This window comes from Taudactylus pleione, unplaced genomic scaffold (genome assembly GCF_031769625.1).
Source record: "Taudactylus pleione unplaced genomic scaffold, aTauple2 ptg000259l, whole genome shotgun sequence".
Classification (NCBI taxonomy): domain Eukaryota; kingdom Metazoa; phylum Chordata; class Amphibia; order Anura; family Myobatrachidae; genus Taudactylus; species Taudactylus pleione.
In genome coordinates this window covers 1,089,900-1,095,899 of record NW_028284661.1, presented here as the reverse complement: position 1 = coordinate 1,095,899, position 6,000 = coordinate 1,089,900, and positions in this window count along the sequence as shown.

Sequence of the window (6,000 nt, the reverse complement as noted above, 5' to 3'; positions counted from 1 at the left end):
TTTAGATTGAAATTTTCATTGCTTTAAAGAAGACACACTTATTTTTAGTCTGCAAAATATCTTGATCTTTTCCCCAGTTTAGAGCTGGTAGTTGTTGTGTCCTGTCTGATACTATATATTTCTAGGTGAACATTCATGTAAGTAACATGTCATAAAAAATATGTCTGATAACTGCTCACCCTCATGAATAATTAAGATATAAACAAGGCTTGCCTCAGGAGCATTTAGAAAAAAATGGTGTTTAATGAGGAGAAGAGGTGGTTCTAAAGGGAATCGGTATGGGATGCCGGCGCTTGGGACACCAGCGGTCAAAATCCCAATGCTGGCATCCTGACAGAGTTAGGATACTGACACCTGTCGGTAGGTAACCTAACCCGCCCCCTCTCCCTACCCTAACCCTCCCTCCTCGGTGCCTGAACCAGAATCGGTATGATTTACCGCCGGACCCATGCCCGGCGGTTGGAATCCCGACAGTGGCAACCCGGCAGAGGAGGAAATCCCGATCGTCAAGTATATACTAACCTATTTCTACCCCCTAACCCTCCCCTAGGGTTGCCTAACCCTAACCTTCCCCCACAGTGCCTAACCCTAATCTCCTCCCACAGTGCCTAACCCTAACCTTCCCCCCCCTAACCCTTACCCTCCCTTAGGGGTGCCTAACCCTAACCTTCCCCCCCAGTGCCTAACCCTAATCCCCCCTCTGTGCCTAAACCTAACCCCCAGTGCCTAACCCTAATCTCCCCCCACAGTGCCTAACCTTCCCCCCTAACCTTAGGGTTAGGGGTGCCTAACCCTAACCTTCCCCTCAGTGCCTAACCCTAATCCCCCCTCTAAGTGCCTAAACCTAACCCCCCCTTCCCCGCCGCCTAAGCCTAAATCCTCCGGGGGGTGCCTAACCCTAAGTCCCCCCTGGGGGTGCCTAATGCTAACCCCCCTTCCCCTAGCCTAAACCTAACCTCCCGGGGGGTGCCTAACCCCAAGTCCCCCCCGGGAACCCTAAACCTAACCCCCCCCGCGTGGCAATCTGCACTCGGCGCCCGGGGTCCCTTTGATTGGGATGCCGGGCGTTGGGCTCCCGGCATATGTCTAATGACAGGCGTCGGCATAAAGATGCCTGTCTTTAGACCCTTGCCGGGATATGACAGTCGGGAAGCCGGCTGTCGGGATTAGGTCCGCCGGCTTCCCGACTGCATACCCCTGAACCTAACCCCCCCAGTGCTTATACCTAGCTTTCCCCTTCCCTCACCCTAAACCAAACCCTCCCCCCTAGTGCCTAACCCTACACTCTACCCCTCTCCCGAACCCCGCTACTTAACTTCGTGATGCCTGCGCCGCGATAATGACAGGTGTCATGATTCCGGCACCGGCATCCCCTGTGTCAGGATACTGAACTTATCCCGTTCTTTACACTTTTGTAATGTTCCCTCCTTCCTGGAAATGTAGACACATTTTCAGAAGCATAGCCTGAGTATACATCATGAAGAGCGTTCTGCGATACATGTTGATGCAGGATTTCAAAATCAAAGCAACATGCGGTGCACTTTGTAAATAAGGTTCAGTGAGTGTGTGTATCACCAGACAAAATTGTACTGGAATAAGAATAAGTAATTATTTCTATTTTGTACATCTTCAGTTGATACTTACATAGTTTTTGATTTTGCCATATTACATAATGTATTACAGCTAACAGCTCTTATGTCTTTTTCTTACTATTCTAGAACAACTTAAACTCATCTGAATGAAAAGGACAGCTTTAGAATTTTGGAAACTTATAAAGAATAAATCCCGCACCAGTGTCCAAAGGACCAGGTATATTTTTCGTTATAATACCATAGGTTCAAACCTCATAGGTTCCATTCAACATTATATAAATAGGTATCTTGTTACCTCTAATTTGTATTTTAATGAGGGTGCTACCATGATGCTATAAGTCATAGACAATTGATTTCAACAAGAAAAAGAAAAAAGAAAGCATCTTATGTGGTGCACTCTGAACCAACTAATTCTAAAACATATACTTTTATTGGTATGTATTAAAATAGAAAGATCGGTGAAATATTAAAATAAAGTGTAAAGAAAGAAAAAATGCAGTTTTTTAAATAATACGACTGCTATATGAAAATGTATGTCTGCTTATCTTTTAATTCCTAGGCTAAATTGCCCTATTAGTTGCACCTATATTAGAAATGAAAGGTCTATAGTGTTAGCAGTGAGATCCTGTGTTTATGATAACAGTGTGTCAAAATAAACTGATACTGTGCTTGCAACACTTTATTGTATCTTTAATCATAGGTCTACACTGAAACTATGTAATAAATATGTTAATTCTCATGTGTTGTGTCCTCCAATTTTTATTTTTATTATTCAGCCATGTCTATAGTGACATAGACATTACATATGTCATAATTAGATGCTGTATGTTTAGTAATACATCTTATTTCTGATTTGACATTCATTATTATGTAAATCCACTGATCAGCAGCTAATATCCTATGAACCGTGATTCCATTTATGAATAATAAAATCACAGCCAAATAGATCCTCTTCTGTGTCTCACCACCTCTAAGGTCCACTTATTTCGAGCTTAATCAGTATATATAGGACATAGTATAGTCTTTATCTCAGTTTCTCCTTATGTCTCTGTATGGAGGGTGATTTGTATGTTCCATTTAAAGTTATTCTATATGGTAAGGAGTAATTTATCTCCAATTGTTCCTTTACTTAGATGAGTATAATGGAACACAGCACCCCTGATTTCTACACAAATTGGGTCCAGGGAGATAAATTGAGTATACCGTTTGTAGGTTTCAGCTCATATCATACGGGACAGCTACTCAGCAGTTATTCCCTTATTTTAATTATTACCTATCACAATAGTGAAAATTTTAACCATTATTGGTGGTGAAGCACAACATTTATGAGTATAGGGTGCATATTTAGGAAAACAAAGTCCCACTTGCAGCTGATTATTAAATGATACGTAATGCCGCTGTTCTGCTGCTATTTGGATATTAGGTACATATTAAGGAAAACAAAATCCCGCTTGCAGCTATTTATATTAAGTAATACCACTATTCTGCTGCTGTTACCTATTCTATCTGCTAAACATACAAGTGAGTAAGCGCTGGGTTACAACATATGGTAAAGAAACAGGCTTGATATTCCGCATACAGCTTCTATTTAAATGACACAAATCAGGCTGAAGGCTGAAAAATGATTAAATTCATTCATCCCTTGAGGATCAACACTATCCAAAAGAAATATCCATTTAGTTTCCTTTTTCAAAAGTTCTTTCATTGAATCTCCTCCTCTAATTCCTAAATGAATCTGTTCTAGGCCAAATGCCTTTAATTTTTTCGGATTTCCCTGATGGTTTTGTAAAAAGTGACGTGCAACACTGGTAAGTTTTTTTAATATTCCTAATGTGTTCCATGATTCTTGTTCTTAATTGTTTACGTTTGAATTGGAAGAGAATTTGAAAAAAGAATGGGAAGATACTTTATTAGATTGTTCAAAAAATTTAATTAATATTCTTATCAAACATGATGAAAGTAAGATTAAACAGTATACGGAAGAAATCTCTATGATTGGAGAGAAGTTGAAACAATTTGAGGGCTTGGAACAGTTTCAAAATACATACTTGAAATATAAAAGTGAGGTTGAAATAGCCGAAAAAAACATCATAGAAAGAAAACAACAAAAATTCTTAAGGGATAAGAATGATTATCTGAATGGAACAATTTAATAATTTTTCAGCCTTCTTATTGAAATAAAAGACAAAAAATAATGAATATAAATAATACATTTTTCTTTGAAATATCTGTCTCAAATTAAGTTATTATTATAATATAATATAATTTAAAGGGTTACTTATCTCCCCAAAAAAACATACTTTGTTTGAATTAGAATATCTATTGTATTACAGCATATAAATATTGGAGATTGTTATATAGTGATAAGATATATTGAAATCCATCTCTATATGTTCCATTGAATTTAGTAACATCTGATAACACAGGTTGTTTAAAATTAGGATAATGAATTCTTTTACTCCATCTATTCATACAATATTTGTTAGAAAAGATACATTTATATTATTATTTATGAGATCATACACAGTTATTTAGGAATATGATTTATTAATATTATTATTAATGTTAAGATTGGTTTTGAATGAATTTACACTTTTTTATATTTTATATTTATACTAATATTTACATATTATTGTTTATCAATACTTTTGATTTATTTTATATATTTTTTATATAATTATCGAATTTTTCTATTTATAGTTTATCAACATATAATATTATTTAACACAGTGAGATAATAATCTCTTTCACGTTAGTAGTTTTAATGTTTACACTATATGGTTTGGTACCTTTTTCTTTGAAATTATATTTTAGATACATTTGATTTTCACATTTAACAAAGAGTATAAAATAATCACATTTCATTACACAGATTCACATTATTTTTGAACATAAAACACTATTAAATATTAAATTAAAAATATAAATTATTATACTTCACATAAAATCTAAACAATGTGTTCACACTATAATTAATTTGCACATAATATTATAATTTACTGATATACTATGAGATATTATAATTAGAGATATGGATATAATATGTTTATGAACATTTTATTTAATATGGTATGTTTCCCAAATATAGAGACATTAAATACAATATAATAATAAATACTGATATGCAATAAATAAGTGTTGAAATAATAACAAATAATGAATATATCTATATACAATGGATATGTTAAAATAGGATAAATAAATGGAGTACTTAGATACAACAAATAAGAATATTTAATGAGAACTGTATTATAATAAATACTATATTAACTATAATATTAATTAATAGGGATGAATAGAAATGCAACTAATACTGTTAAAGACATGTTTTATGATATAATTGCAAGTATACATGATTGACAGGAATTCTATCCAATGGAAATAGATTGCAGGGAATAAAAGGTAACGGGTTAGAGCCTTGAAAAAGCCTATGGTGAAACGGCCGTCGGCGTCTTTAGACGGCTGCTATATAATGTGAACTCTTACTGCATAATATTGCACCTATATGTTGAAATGTGTAGTGTCCAATTGAAATTAATAATACACAGTGACGGACAAGAGTCGAAACTGGGGACAAGCGCTGAGCGGCGCTAACACTCTATCCTAATTAAAGGCTGCAAATGGGACATTTACTCTGTTCCCCAGTCATAAACCACAATTTGTACTGACCACGATGAACAACAGTTAAAACGGGAGACCAACTGCTAAGCAGCAATAATTTGTGTCATTTAAATAGAAGCTGTATGCGGAATATCAAGCCTGTTTCTTTACCATATGTTGTAACCCAGCGCTTACTCACTTGTATGTTTAGCAGATAGAATAGGTAACAGCAGCAGAATAGTGGTATTACTTAATATAAATAGCTGCAAGCGGGATTTTGTTTTCCTTAATATGTACCTAATATCCAAATAGCAGCAGAATAGCGGCATTACGTATCATTTAATAATCAGCTGCAAGTGGGACTTTGTTTTCCTAAATATGCACCCTATACTCATAAATGTTGTGCTTCACCACCAATAATGGTTAAAATTTTCACTATTGTGATAGGTAATAATTAAAATAAGGGAATAACTGCTGAGTAGCTGTCCCGTATGATATGAGCTGAAACCTACAAACGGTATACTCAATTTATCTCCCTGGACCCAATTTGTGTAGAAATCAGGGGTGCTGTGTTCCATTATACTCATCTAAGTAAAGGAACAATTGGAGATAAATTACTCCTTACCATATAGAATAACTTTAAATGGAACATACAAATCACCCTCCATACAGAGACATAAGGAGAAACTGAGATAAAGACTATACTATGTCCTATATATACTGATTAAGCTCGAAATAAGTGGACCTTAGAGGTGGTGAGACACAGAAGAGGATCTATTTGGCTGTGATTTTATTATTCATAAATGGA